Source organism: Camelus ferus, chromosome 8 (assembly GCF_009834535.1).
Source record: "Camelus ferus isolate YT-003-E chromosome 8, BCGSAC_Cfer_1.0, whole genome shotgun sequence".
NCBI classification, from domain to species: Eukaryota; Metazoa; Chordata; class Mammalia; order Artiodactyla; family Camelidae; genus Camelus; species Camelus ferus.
This window is the reverse complement of record NC_045703.1, coordinates 59,591,558-59,606,734: the sequence shown is the minus strand read 5'-3', so window position 1 is coordinate 59,606,734 and position 15,177 is coordinate 59,591,558. Positions and strand designations below refer to the sequence as shown.

General features: G+C 38.1%; 1 protein-coding gene across 5 annotated transcripts in view; it reads right to left on the bottom strand.

Moving 5' to 3' along the window:
* TAB2 (TGF-beta activated kinase 1 (MAP3K7) binding protein 2) overlaps nt 1–14,057 on the bottom strand; it is a 76,322-nt gene extending 62,265 nt beyond the window's left edge. For 2 of the 5 annotated variants that reach the window (XM_032485122.1, XM_032485123.1), the window contains exon 1: nt 13,680–14,057. The gene's annotated coding sequence lies outside the window, so the exon portion shown is untranslated. The remainder of the gene's footprint in view (nt 1–13,679) is intronic. The other 3 variants (XM_032485119.1, XM_032485120.1, XM_032485121.1) reach the window with 2 other exon arrangements.
* Between the last annotated feature and the right edge of the window lie 1,120 nt (nt 14,058–15,177).

Genomic DNA, 15,177 nt, shown 5'->3' with positions numbered 1-15,177 from the left:
TCCACTTACAGAAATCAACCATATTGCTATAAACTAGCAATGAACAACTGAAAACCAAAGTTTAAAAACACAGTATCATTTACAAATGTTCCCCCCTCCAAATGTATCTACGTGTAAGTCTAACAAAACATGCATAGAATTTATATGCTGGGAACTACAAAATGCTGATGAAAGAAATCAAATACAACCTAAATATAAGGAGAGAGAAACTGTGTTCATGGATTGAACGACTTAACAATATAAAAATGTCAATTTCCCCTAAATTGATCTATGAGTATAATGCAGTATCTACCAAAATCCCAGCATATTTTTTTTAAAACAGATTCTAAATTTTACACAGGAAGGAAATGGAATAATTAGAAAACAATTCTGAAAAATGAGAATTAAGTTGGGGAAATTTTACTACCTGGTTTTAAGACTTACTATATAGCTACAGTTATCAAGAAAGTGCAGTACTCGTAAAGGAATAAACACAAAGATCAAGTGACTGGAATAGAGAATATAGAAAAAGACCCTCATAAGCGCAGTCATCTGATTTCTGACAAAGGTGCAAAAGCAATTCAATGGAGTAAGAACAATTTTTTTCAACAAATGGTGTTGGAACAACTGGATATTCCCAAGACAAAAAATGAACCTCACTCTAAACTTCACACCTTTGTATTAAGTCAAAATGGATCATAGGTCTACATATACAAGATGTAAAGCTTTTTTGAAAACTTCTGGAAGAAAACAGGAGGAAATCTTTGGACCTAAGGTTAAGCAAAAAGTTTTCAGACAAAAGGCACAATCCATAAAAGAAAAAATAGATGAGACTTCATAAAAATTATTATTATTTTTTGCTCTGCAAAAGCCCCTGTTAAGAGGATTAAAAGATAAGCCACAGACCAGGAAAAAATATTTGCAAATCACATACTTGACAAAGGGCTTGTATCCAGAAGGTATAAAGAGCTCATTAAGTTCAGTAAGAAAAACAAATAATCCCATTAGAACATGAGCAAAAGATCTGAACAGACCCTTCACCACAGAGGATACACAGACAGCAAAGAAGCACATGAAAATATATTCAACATAATTAGCCATTAGGGAAATGCAAATTAATGCCACAATGAGATTTCACTACATACCTATTAGAATGCCTGAAATAAAAAAGACAATACCAAATGCTGACAATGATATGGAGAAACTGGATCTCTCATATATTGCTGGTGGGAAAGTAAAATAGTGCATACACTCTGGAAAACTGGCAGTTTCTATAAAGTTAAACACATTCATCATACAACCCAGAAATTGCAATCCTGGGGATTTATCCTAGAGATGAAATATTTTCGCATAAAACCTGTGCAAAACCATTTACAGCAGCTTTATTTTTATAGCCCCAAACTGGAAACACAAAAGTCCTTCAATTAGTCAATAATTAAATTGTGGTACATCCATACAATGGTATACTTCTTAGCACTAAAACACAACAAATTATTGATACATGAAACAATTTGGATGGATATCAAGGGGCGCGTTGAGTGAAAACAGCCAACTTCAAAAGAGAACATAACGTGTGATTCCACTTATATAACACTTTCAAAGTGACAAAATTATAGTGATACAGAACAGATCAGTGGTTGCCAGAGGTTAAGGTTGGGTAACACAAAGGAATTTCTTTGTGGTGATGGGCTAGTTCTAGTTCTGTAACTTGACTATGATGGTTACATGAATCTATACACATGAAAATAATTCAGGATTATATATGCATAACCACCAGTTAAATCATATTGTAAGTGGGGGGGGGGGGAGACAAATAGCTCATGTCTTAAAATCCTCAGTGGCCTCTAATCTCATCCTGAATGCCAAAATCCTTACTACAATCTAAAGACCCTAAATGAAAAGCATGTACACACTTAGATCTCATCTACTCTTCTTCTCTTAGCTCCAACTACACTAGTCTTGCTCTTTAGTGATGCCTTTTTCCTTTCTAACTTCATAGGAGCCTTAAAACAGAACTTAACTATCTTCCTCACCTGTTACCCCCCTGGTATGTTCTTGTGCTAGTGAATGGTAGGTACCACCTAGGTATGCACCCAGGTACTCAAGCCAGGGCGTGTGTGATTCTTACCCTATTTTACTTCACACTCAGTATTCTCTTCTCAAATTCATCCCCTACTCTTCTTAATCACAGGCTTAATTTAGGTCTTTATCAACTCTCAAATGGATGTTTATAAGGCTAGCCCCTTCCCCTAAGCCTAGCTTTTTTTTTTTTAAATTGAAGTATAGTCAGTTTACAATGTTGTGTCAACTTCTGGCGTACAGCACGATGTTTTGGTCATACACATACATATATCTGTTTTCATTATAGGCTACTACAAAATACTGAATAAAGTTCCCTATGCCATACAGAAGAAACTTGTTGTTTTACCTGTTTTATATATAGTAGTTAGTATTTGCAAATCTTTAACTCCCAATTTATCCCTTCCCTCCCTTTCCCCCCTGGTAACCATAAGTTTGTTTTCTATGTCTGTGCATCTGTTTCTGTTTGTAAGTAAATTCATTTGTGTCTTTTTTTTTTAAGATTCCACATATGCGTGACATCATGGTATTTTTCTTTCTCTTTTTGGCTTACTTCACTTAGAATGACTATCTCCAGGTCCATACATGTTGTTGCAAATGGCATTATTTTATTCTTTTTTATGGCTGAGTAGTATCTAAAGTAGTATCTAAACTGCAGCCAGAGAAATCTGTCTAGAATGTTAATTTAAACATTCCATCATTTATAGGATGAAGTCAAATCTACTTTATAGAGTGTTCAAGGATCTTCATGCTCTTCTCACTTCCAATTAAGCCACCAGTGGTGTCTAGTGCACTGTGGAAACAGTACTGAGTATGTGTGGACTTTCTACTTCCATCCTTCACGCATGTTGTTTTCTCTGACTGAAATGGCCTCTCTACTCCTAGCTTGTCCTTCTCTTCCTTGCCTATCTGACACACACAGATTGTGTCATTTTTTCCTATGAAGAATTCCCTCTCATATCCCTTTTCCCTCACTGAGTCAGACAGCCCCCTCCTGTAGATTTCTAAAGTGTTTTATATCTAACCCTGTCACTGCATTTGTTACACAATAGTATATGAGTTTGTATACCTGTTCTTTGAGGGCAAGAACTGTATCTTACGCATTTTTCCAATTCTGTCACCTAGCAAAATATCTGGCACACAGCAGAACTCAAAACTAATTCAAAACTATTGGATAAGTACATTAGATTGACAAAGAGTGTAGAGATGAGGCACAGTGGGAGAATGAGTCAGGCAAGATTTCTTGGATTAGCCAGTTATTTTGCACAGGTGTGCCAAAGAAGGCATATGAAACAAATTCTGTGGAATTTCTTTCTATTTTTTTGATTATGTGATATACTATAAAAGCTGAAGGACGGATCCCGTACCTTGGTTTGGCTAAGTTCAATTTGCCCACGAACCAGTTACCTTCTTCAAGAGTACTTCTTGTTCCACTCACAGAGCTAAAGTAACAGCTCTGAATAGTCATTCTGTAAATTCATGCCATTGTTCATTAGGGGAAAAATCTTATGAAGAGAATGACCATGTCTCACTCAGGCCAACCATCGCCTCAGCTAGAAAAATCTCAAAAAAGGAAAAAAAGAAAAAAAGAAAAATAAAAAAGAAAAGAAAAAGCAAGCCTAAACAATACAGGTCAATACATTTTCATATGTAAAAAAAACAGAATCAGCTATGTGGAAAGGGAAAATTTTTTTGAAAATCCCATTTCCACATGTTTATTTTTCCATTACCTTAGAAAATCATCATAAAGTGGCAAACAGTCCTTAGTTAGTTCAGGTATATGCAAGTTACAAAGTAAACAGTAAGTTACTCTCAATGCAAATAACACAGTACTTGTATTTTCACAAACTTTTGTTTGACAATGATTCCTTAGATATCTTTCTCAAGTACTTTTTCACTTCAATTCTAGTAACTTCTTAGCTGTGAGGTCTACATACATCTGCTTCAGTTTCAAAAAGTAGATGCCATATTTATCAGGTCACTAATAGCCTCTTAAAAGCTAACCAAGAGATTATACCATAATTTGAGCTCAATGGATTAAAATGGACAACACACTCTGTTCTGAATCTTAAATTTCAAAGAGCAAATTTTCTTGCCTATATTGCTATATTCTCTGCAACTCTTTCCTAGTGATAACTTAGCACCAATAAAACCTATGATCAGGAAATGCTTGTATAAAAGGAAACCATAAAAGACAAAAAAGTCCATAGATATCAAGAATATGGAGGCAAGCATCTATTTTTATACCACAGATTTGAATATTATTAAATTTTAAACGAAGGTTTCTTCAATTTAATTTTTAATGCACTTGATTATTGATTCATTTGCTGCATATAAGACAAACTGTTACAGATGGCAAAAAAGCAAAATTTATTTGCTGAACTAATTATTACTATCATTAAGTGACCCATCTGAAAGGATCTGAAAATGTTAGGTTTTCAAGTAACAGTATTTGATGAAAACAAAAATAAAACGTGTGTGTGTATACACAAAAGAAGTCTCATGTTATATGCTGACTTTGCTAGCAGCAAAACTATTCAGCTATAATAACAAGACTGAAAAGACCAATATGAACCTCACAATTCTTTCTGTAACAATAATATGTCACTTAATTGATGATTAATGATTGAATCTCCACCACTCTTTGTGCTTCTGTTTACAGACTGTAACAAAAACTATACTTGTGTAAGATTCAAGAGTTATTTATTACTTCTAGGATTAGATTTCATATATACACTACAAAATGTTCTAACATACTTATTAAAATGCAAGCAATGAAAAAAATACTGTTTCAACAATAATTATAGTAATTGAATTTGCATTTCAGCAATAAGTTATTTGTATTACTATGGTACAAGGAAGCTTTCTGAAGTTTACCGAGTGATGAATAAACAAATTATATTAATATGTTAAAATATAATTTACACAAACAGCAATTAATACTAATAAGCACAGCAAAATATTCTACAAAATCACCAATTCACTCAATGAATTAAGATAAAAAACTGTGAGGAAAAACCAAAGCAAAAAAATAAGTTAATCCAGTAATAAACATCAGTAAATTTAACACTATATCTCTTTTTGAATGTGAAATATGGACATAGAAAAGAATATTGCCGAAATAACTAAAAAAAAATTAACTAGCAATTTAAAACAAAAAAATTACAAAGATCATCTTATATAGATAAAGTGATTCATTTTATATTTAATCTCTTATATTTGAGATGTTTTCAAAATCTGATCCACACCAATCTTCCAATGCTTTTCATATAAAAACTAAATTATGGGTTATGAACTACTTTCAAATGGAAAATGTGGGCTTTTTAACAGAAGAAGAAAAATACAAAGAATTAATAATATGCATGTTTATTTTGTAATTAGAAAAATGATGTTTTGTTTATTTCATCTTTGGTCTGAAGAGTTACAGTAAATTAAACAGTATAGAAATTATTTCCTTTTCATTCTACTTGTTGAGGAAAATGAATTGAACCGGTATCCTGAAAGCAGAACCTAACAAAGCAAGATTCCAAATATAAAATTACTTCCCATTATTTAAGCTACATGTCTTCTAAAACAAGAACTCACTTTGTTCTATTTGAAAGATTAATACTTTTTAAAATCAAACTTTACTAAACAGAAGATGCTCAAAATGAATATAAGTTTCAGGGAAGAAAAGCTGCCTTAAAAAGCACAGGATATCATAGGCTACTACATTAGACATTTTGACTTCCACATATTGATGCCTACTAGGTTCCAGGTAAGTGCTGTGCGAGGCAACAAATACAGAGCTAGCTAACATGAGAAACAGATAATGTAGTTAAAACTACCATGCAAGTTAGGTATTACTATATACACGTATTTTTCTTAAGAAAAGTCCTAGACGCAAAAAGTTTAAGTGATTAGCCTAAGATCACACAGATATAGTTAGCAATAGAATTTATATATGAACTTGGGCCCATCTGACTTTAAAGCCCAAGTCTTTCCTTATTCTGCCTCTCTGACTCCCAATACGGTAAAATTAAGATATTTAGTTAAAAGCGTGCAGGTTGACAAGTTAACAGAGACCAACTCAAACTTAAAAAGTAGTATTTTCTTCAGCTCCTGAGAGAATTAAAACTAGGTAAACTCCCTTCCACTATCTTCCCAGTACATATCAGAATGACTGTTTTTGTTGATTTCTCTGGCTAAACAAAACTTGCCTTGTGTGAGAACTGTGTTCTGCAAGCTCACATTTCTGATTTCAAGTTTTTATTTGTATTGGCAAGTATTTTCTCCCATAGATAGGGTATGGAAAGTTATTCCACTGAATTACCATTGGCTTTATACTAATGAAACAAGCTCTGTCTTTCGCTGGCCTGACTGGCAAACTGACGGGAAGCAAACCTGAGATGTACTCAATTTTGCTAACATTAAAAAGGTTAATATTAAGATACTGTAGGTCAAAATAAGTTTTCCTCAATATAAATTTTAGAGTAAAACTTTAAGATAAAACTCAAGAGTATTATTTAACAATTTAGATGGAAGTATAGTTAATACACCAATGAATAAGAATTTATTAACTGAAAATTTACTCTTTTATGCATTTTTTTCCTCCATAATTCACTGTCATCTGTTACCCTCCGAGAACATGTCTTCTGCACTAGCCAAACAGGCAAATTAAACGGTCTAAGAATCATCCCCCAGAAACTATGAAGTCTCTGATGGTAGCACTCATCTCTGTAACATACCTAGGAATGCCACAGGCATTGCTTTCACTTACTCTTTTAGCCAGGATGGGCAGGAGCTGGTTGCAGGGATCACACATTTTCTTTAACAGATTAATTCTTTTGAATAATTCTATTAAAAACAATCAGTATTCATACAGCTCCACTAAAATCTTTTGGATTCTACGTTTCTTTACTCTGGCTTCTCCTGTCTCTCTCTCTCCCTCTGAGGAGGACCATTTCAACCTCTACTTTATTATTTGGCTTCTGAGGCTTGTACCAGGACAGTTTTTGTTTTTCTTCTTAAGTGAAACAAGAATGCCATTTTCTTTAACAAGGCAATTAAAATACTATAAATTCTTAAAATGTCCTGGTCTTTGTTGTACCTGTTTGTGGATAAATGAGGCTTCCTTTCTTTCTGAAGCCACAAACTGACACCCTGTAGTAGTGTCCCTTGCCAGTGGTTGACTGTTAACAGTTAAAATGAACAAATGAAAACCCACAAGTATAAAAACATTCAACTGCGCGTATCTATCTCATTTCTAGAACAGTACTGTATCATACCAAATTTGAATATTAAGCAATTTGTTTCTATATATCCTCATGGGGATTTTCTTAAAAGCCAAGAAATATTTTGTGTAAATGACTAAAGATCTTAGAACTTGAGGGAAGTATTCAGTTTTAGGAAAGCTAAAATTATTCATTAGGCAGAGAGTAACTTGCCACAGAACAGAAAAAAGCTGACTAGTACTAAGATTTAAATATCTGAAAAATGGTTACTGTTAAAGTAGGGTAGGATGGGGTGAGATGTTTTCCCTTTTCTGTGAGAACACCAATATTCCCTACATTATAGCAATGTAAGAAAGTGACTGAGCCTTTTAATTCATAAAGTCAGTATAAATCTAGTTTCACTGAAATTAAAGAGATAAGATAAACTTGTCTTTTCAAGGTTAGTTAAAAGCATATAATTATGTATGAATTATTTCTTCTACTCTGCTTTTAAAAATTGCTATTCACTTTTTCACTTCAATGTCAACTTCAAAGGAATAGGTTAATGAATACTAATCTAGTTTCAAACAACTGATTCTTTTCTTCCTTTCAATTTCTAGGGTATTTTTTCAGATTTTTGGCTAGATGCAAAAAAACAAAGCACTCAGAAGACTTCACATGATATCCTAGTCTGTGCTTAAAACTAGAGATTCAAAAACTTTAAGCCCAGTGCAAACACTTTTCAAACTCAGAACATGCTTACTTCCAGAAAGAGTTGTGACACACAGGAAAACTGTCACTAAGAGCCATTAAACATTTAACACAGCATTTCTTGAGCTTCTAAATACAGGCCAGGCACTGAAGATACGGTGAAGTAAAGACTAAAAGGAAAAAGACATGGTCTGTCCTTGAGAAACTCAGTTTAGTGATTTTCCAGGCTAAAAATGACAACAAATATTGCAATTTGATTTACTAGTCCACTCTTTTGTCAAAAAGCTATCCACAATTTGCATTATTTTCTTTTATCTTTGTAAAAGTTTTCCTTAACACTTTGTAAATTCTTTGGATTACCCCACTTCACAAAATAAAGCCATAATAATCAATGAAAAAGTGACCATTTATTGAATACTTACACTGCACTAATGTTTTACAAATATTTCCATGAATTGGAATCTTATACAATATTTGTGGTCTGCTGGTCAAAATGCTGAGATCCAGCTCATCTACAAGACATGCCACAATGTTCTTTCACCATAAAAAGACTGTAGGTTTATTCCTAATAGCACACTGACAAGATAACAAGTATAAACTCCCCAGAAAGTACTAGTGACTATAAATTATAGTTAAGTTTTAATTAACCTCATTCTATAAGATAAGAGTGCTTTAATTGTTCAAATAAAATGTGTATTAAACAATGTCCCACACAAAAGTGCTATGAGAGCTTCTTGGAAGGGTCGCCAATTTCAGCTATGTTTTACAACTCCGGATAAACGACAGACAAAAAAGTTGCAATTTATTGAGCTCCTTGCATATATAAGATAATTTACACAAAACATACAATTTATCATCACAACAACCTTATAGATATTATCCTCATTTTACCAAGAAGAAAACAAGCTCAGAGAGGCTAAGCAATTGTAACTGGCCCCAAATCACAAAGCTAGTTAAGTGGCAAAACCAGGATTCCAACTCCAAATTTTCTACTAAAACCACAAAGCAGATTTCTGAGGCACTAACAATAAGAAATTGCTAACTGAACTATAACTCTGAAGTACAAACACAATGATGTTTCCAAGTTATGAAGTATATTCTTGAAAAAAATTATGTATATAATAGTTTTTGTTTTTGAAATCAAAGATAACACCCATTATGCAGTTTTTAAAAGAGCAAATATGCAGTCTCTTCTCCAATTCCCTTTCCTGTTTAAATTTCTCCACAGTACTTTTTCCTCCCAGACACACTTTATCAGATCCTCCACTACTAAAATGTAAACTATATGAGAACAGAAATTTGTCTTTGTTATTCATTGCTGCCATCTCCAACATATTGAAGGGCCCTGGCATATAGTAAGTGCTCAACAAACATTTGTGAAATGATAGAAAGCTTGGCACCTAGAAGGCACTCAATAAATGTTAGTTTCTTTCTTTTCCCATGTAGGAAACACTAAAAAGGTTAATGTTAAGATATTAGAGGTCAAAAGATACTTACCATTCCCTTGATACCAAATTAAAACTAGGTTATTAGAAATGCAATAGAACTTCATGTTAAAGTTTTACATTAAAAATATTAAGATGCAAATCAAAAAGGCACATTCAGCAAAGCCTTATTTATCAAGTGTCATCCAGAGATAAGGGGTTCTACATAAATTATATTTTGGGCAAAGCACTTTTAAGTGCCCAAATTTTAATCAATTTTCATAGAGATCTTTTATTGATATTAATATCCACAATTTTACCTTGTGGCAATTCTGACTTGAATCTCCTGAAATACCAACTTGTCAGCTGACACATCTTACTGTGCTTTTAACAGTAAGTCATTCCTTTTCTGAGGATTAAGAAATTAGAAACTAAGCATAATTTATAAAATGAGTCAATAAAAATCAAAGTGAAAAGTCTAAGTGAAATGCATAACTTAAATGCTAGAAGGACAGTAGAAAGTACTACTTAGTAACAAATACTGTATTTTGAGGGATGGAATACTTACTAGAAAATGAAGAATAAAGGTAGTCATTTTTTTTGAAGTATAACTTACAATTTTGTGTTAGTTTCAGGCATACAGCAAAATGATTCAGTTATACATATATTTATATTTATTCTTTTTCAGATTCTTTTCCATTATAAGTCATTACAAGATACTGAATACAATTCCCTGGGCTATATAGTAGGTCCTTGTCTATTGCATATATAGTAATGTGTATATGTTAATCCCAAACTCCTAATTTATATTCTACCCCCTGCTTTCCTCTTTGGTAACCACAGTTTGTTTTCAATATTCATGTGTCTATTTCTTCTTTGTAAATAAATTCATTTGTATCATTTTTTTAGATTTCACATATAAGCAAAATCATATGATATTTGTCTGTCTGACTTCCTTACTTCACTTAATATGATAATCTCTAGGTCCATCCATGTTGCTGCAAATGGCATTATTTTATTCTTTCTTATGGCTGAGTAATATACATACACAACAAATCTTCTTTACCTGTTCATAAAGACAGCCATTCTTAATCTCTGACCCTGGCACAGTCAAGTTTAGCAGTTAACTAAAAGGAATGTAAGAAGTACAGTACTGGCCACCCCTAAGAGCACTTACTCAGGGATTTCAGCTTTCTGATTAGGCAAGTGTTGTTGACTTTTTAGGGTCAGAATCATAAAAAATGAAATGTTAAAATACTGTAAGTATTCTGAATATATGAGCCAGAAGGAAATAAATATGTACATACATTTAGATTTCATACAATTCCAATGTCTCCAAATCCTTACCAACTCAATACAGAGGATTTAAGATAGCATATAGATTGTGAAAGTCTAAAAAAAGTTTCAGACCAAATCTCCTTAGTACAGTTCAGCATGATCATTTTCCTATGCTTGGCAGCCATTGCTGCTCACATCTCCATATTCCTAGAGGCCTAAATCTGTTCATATACTCTAACAGCATCTTACCTGCTATCTTCTCCTCCTTATTACTGTTTTGCCCCAATTTCACATTTGCCTGTTATTTCCTCATAATCCTTCTATTTTATAGAGTCCCAATCTTGGATGGATCAAATAAAGATGACATAAGTGAAACAAAGAAAAAGTGCTACTACTCTTCTCCTCTGGGTCATGGGAGCTTGGCCAGGTAGAGATATAATGGGAGTTTTTCTGAATTACAGTTTAACTTACAAACTTTATATGTTGTGAAGATTATTAGGAACTTTTTTTTTTCAAAACAACTATAACAATGCAAACCGTGCCTTTTGAAGTGTGCCGATAATCATTAAAAAATAAACTTTTAGTCTTATTCAGTTTATACAACTGAAAAAAATGCTGTTTCAGAAAATTCACACATTTCTCATGGGGCTTTTTTTGGCATGAAACTCAGAGTTTCATGTAAACTGTCTACAATACACCTATTTTTCAAACTGCAGTATGTTCATAGATACATATGTAGATTTCATCCTAAACAGCTACTTTGAGGAAAGAATTTTCCTTACAGGGAAAACTACAGAAGTAGAATAAATTTTTATTTTCGTCAAGACAAAGATTAATCATGTTAAGCCACTTACCCAAGTGTGATGTGTTACGAATACTAAAGAAGCAATACTCAGTAATGATATAACTGGGGATCTAAGTAGAGCTTACCTAACTCTGCAGAGTTAAAAAACCTCATTTCATTAGATGCAATAACTGTATGCAAGTTTTAAACAATATCCTTAGCTAAAAGCAAGCACGTCTTTCCACTAGAGAGGGGACCAAATATAGGTGCTATTTCAATTAAATGAGACTGATTTAAGTTAAAATTTATTTTTCAGGAAACTGGTATCAGACGAGACTGACCATTTTCCCACTTCTTAATGAGTTACAAAAGCACAGGTTCTACTAGGTGACAGTACATTAAAGAGGGTTGAATGGCTTGCATTTCATCAGTGTCCCCTGAGAATTCAGGAAAAGTTATCCCAGGCGCCCAAGAGAAAAATGAAATAATGGGAGCATATTCAGTGGATGACTTATTCAACAAATTAATACGTTCAACTTTAACTGATTCTTTAAAGATTTAAATCTTAAGAACCCTCTATTAGAAACTGATTAGATTTAAGGGGGAAAAACCCCAACAGAAGTTCTGAATCACTGGAATTTCTGTTCTATTTCCTGTTAAAACACCGAAAGTGCCATCATTCAATATATTCGTTCCATACACGTTTTTTTAAAAGTTGGAGAATTCTTTTCCATCTAACTTGGCCATATTTTGATTTGTAGCTCATTTATCTGACAATTCCTCCCATTGTTTCTAATTTAAGTGCTCAGCCAAAGCATACAATAAAATGAAAAGCAAGTCTTTATAAGAAAATGCAATGGTTTCAAAATACAAAGTTTCAAACTGTCAGGGTTTAAAATCAATCACAATTTCACTGTTACAAGGAATTCAAAGATTTTTTAAAAAGATGTCACAACTCTGCTACTGTACAAAGAGTGTGGTAAGCAGTAGTATAAAAACTGAAAGCAAAATTCTGTTCCATGCCCACCAAAATTCCCGGCCAAATCTGAAATTGCATAATGAGCAACACACTCTTTTGACTGAGTTAAAAGCACAAACTAATTCCTTTTATAAAATGTGAATCAATCTGATCCTAAAAAATTTGACACTTTACAAACTTAACTAAAACAGACAAAATGGATGCAAAATTACACTGCCTCACTGTTGCCCCAAATACGACCTTAAGTGTTCAAGAACTTTCCAATGAATAAAGGCACTCAAAACAGGCTCGCAGTGGGGACCCGAAATTCATGAACTACTAAGAAACCCCTGTGAAGCAGCAAATCCCCTCCACTCTCCTGGAAAACCCTCTTATCAGAAACATTTGAAGAATTTCTCCACAACAATTAAGCTGACTTGAAGAATGGAAACCTAACATCTCAAATATACTATATATGGAATGAAACATGGCCAAACACATAAATACGAACCCACACTGTCTCTGACACTTTGGTATACTACTCTGCCCGAGTAACCCCACAGCATCAGTAACAGAAAGATACACCTGTCACCTGTTTAGCGATGCCCAGACCCTTTCAGCCTCCCTGTCACAGCCACAATCTTAGGGTTTGAGGCTGACTGGACGGAAAACTAGAATTATCCTCCGAGATCTAGGGGCCACATATTCACAGCGGGGCTTGCTCCCCACTTCTAGGCGGCTGCAGAAAACCAACACTGGAAAGGGAACGACGTTCTACCCCGAGCCCTGCGTAACTCCCTCGGTCTCCCACCAACACCCTCGCCCCTAAGTCATACTTATACCGATCGCGGCTCCCCAAAAGGAGTTTTCTTTCCCCCACCCCCATCTCATACATGCCAAGAGGCGGGCCGGGGGCACCCGTGCAGTCAGGGGCCCTTCCCACCCCCTGGCACCCTCCCCCACCCGGGGCTCTCCCGGGCGCCTGACTCCAGTGAATCTCCCCCTCCCCCTACACACACAGTCCCCCGAGCCCAGGCCCGGCCCGATGCTCCCCACCCCCACTTGGTCTGGAGGACTTGGGGGGCCTCCCTCTCCGCCTCGCCACTGGGGAAGGAAGGAGGCGGAGGGAGGAAGAGTGAGAGGAAGAAGCGGACGCCCCGCAAGGGCCTTGCGAGTCGACCGAGTCCCTTCCAGACGAAGGAGGGGGTGCGGGGAGCAGAGGGGAGAGCCGGGATTGGGGATCCCGCCGAGGCCCGGCAGCGCTGTCCGCTTACCCTTCGCCGCCGCCGCCGCCGCTTCCCCCTCCTCCTCCTCGGCCGCCGCCGCCGCCTCTCCCACTAGGGCAGCCGTCTCCACCGTCGCCGCTGCCGCCTCCACCACCACAGCCGCCGCCAGCGCCGCCGCCGCCTCCGATTCCACCCGGCAGGGGGGACACCTCAGCCCTCCCTCCCTCCCCGCTCAGCCCCTCCGATCGGCCGCCGCCGCCAACTCCCTCCGGCCGCCGCCGTCGCCGCTCGTGGCTGAGGGGGAGGGGAGGGGGTCGGGCTGGGTCGCCCCGCCGGCGGCTGCAGCAGATCAAAAACGATGGCTGGGTGGCGTCGCCGCTCGCCGCTGCCCGGCTGCAGCTCGCTCGGCCTCCCTACTCCCTCGGCCCCCACCCCCCTCGCGCTCGCCTGCCCTCCCCCCACCCCCCCAGCTCTCGCCGCGGCTCCGCCAGCCCAGTGCAAATCAAAATACTGTCACACAATATGGCGGCGCGGCCGCCGGCAAACACCGCGAGATCTGCGGCCGCTGCTGAGGCGGCGGCTGTGACGAGGCCTCCCCCAGCCGGGCGGCGGGGGAGCGGCCGACAGCGGCGGCAGCGGCGGTGCGGGGATGCTCTTTCTCCGCCCTGCACCCCTCCCCCGACACTTGCAGACTCCACGCCCGCCTTGCTAAGGCTGGAGGAAGAACGGTGCCCGACCTCACGGACTGGTGCGGGCCGCCGCCGGGGCCGTGCGAGAGGCGGCACCCAGGCGGAGGGCCCGGGATCCTTTTAAAGTTTTATCCCGGCCATAGTTACTTGGAAGGGGAGTGTGTGTGCGTGGAGAGAAAGTGCAGGTCCCCCTACCCCGGCCCCACTGGGGGCCGATAGCAGTTCGGGCTGAAAGGAGAAAGGAACTCAAGCTCCCGTCGGCTCAGCCCGTCCGGAAGCGGGCGGTGGGCTGCGGCGCCGCGCAGGGCAGGGGCCTCGCGCTCTGGGCCGGGGGCGGACCCGACGCCGCGGCGCTGCAGCCGCCCGGCGCCTGCTCCCGGCCCGGGGGTGCGGAGGGTGCAGGTGGGCCTGCGGCGGGGCCCAGTGTGCGGCCGCGGTGGGGCGCCGACACACCCCCTTGGAGGCTGGCGGCGCGGAGGCCGCGGGCTAACGGGAGTGACCCGAGCAGGAGACCTGTGTCGTCCCAAGTGTGCGCGGGTCGCGTCCTTGAAGCCTCGGAACTCGCAGCTTCGAGTCTTGGAAAAAGTGTTGGGCTCTGAGTTTTCTTGAAGGCTCGAAAGAAAAACCAGTAAATGCTGCAGGGGTTTTGTTGTTTCGATTTTATTTTAATTGCACGTTCCTAGAAGTCCTAGAAACAGAGCCAAAGACACTTTAACTTGGGGGGGGCGGGGAGGGGGGAGGAGAGAGAGAGACTTCTGTTTCTATCTTCTTAAAGAAATATTTGTTTAATTTCCCCCTAGGAAAAAAAAAGTGTGTTAACACTCACACATTTCTCACAATGTAACGTATTTATTTAA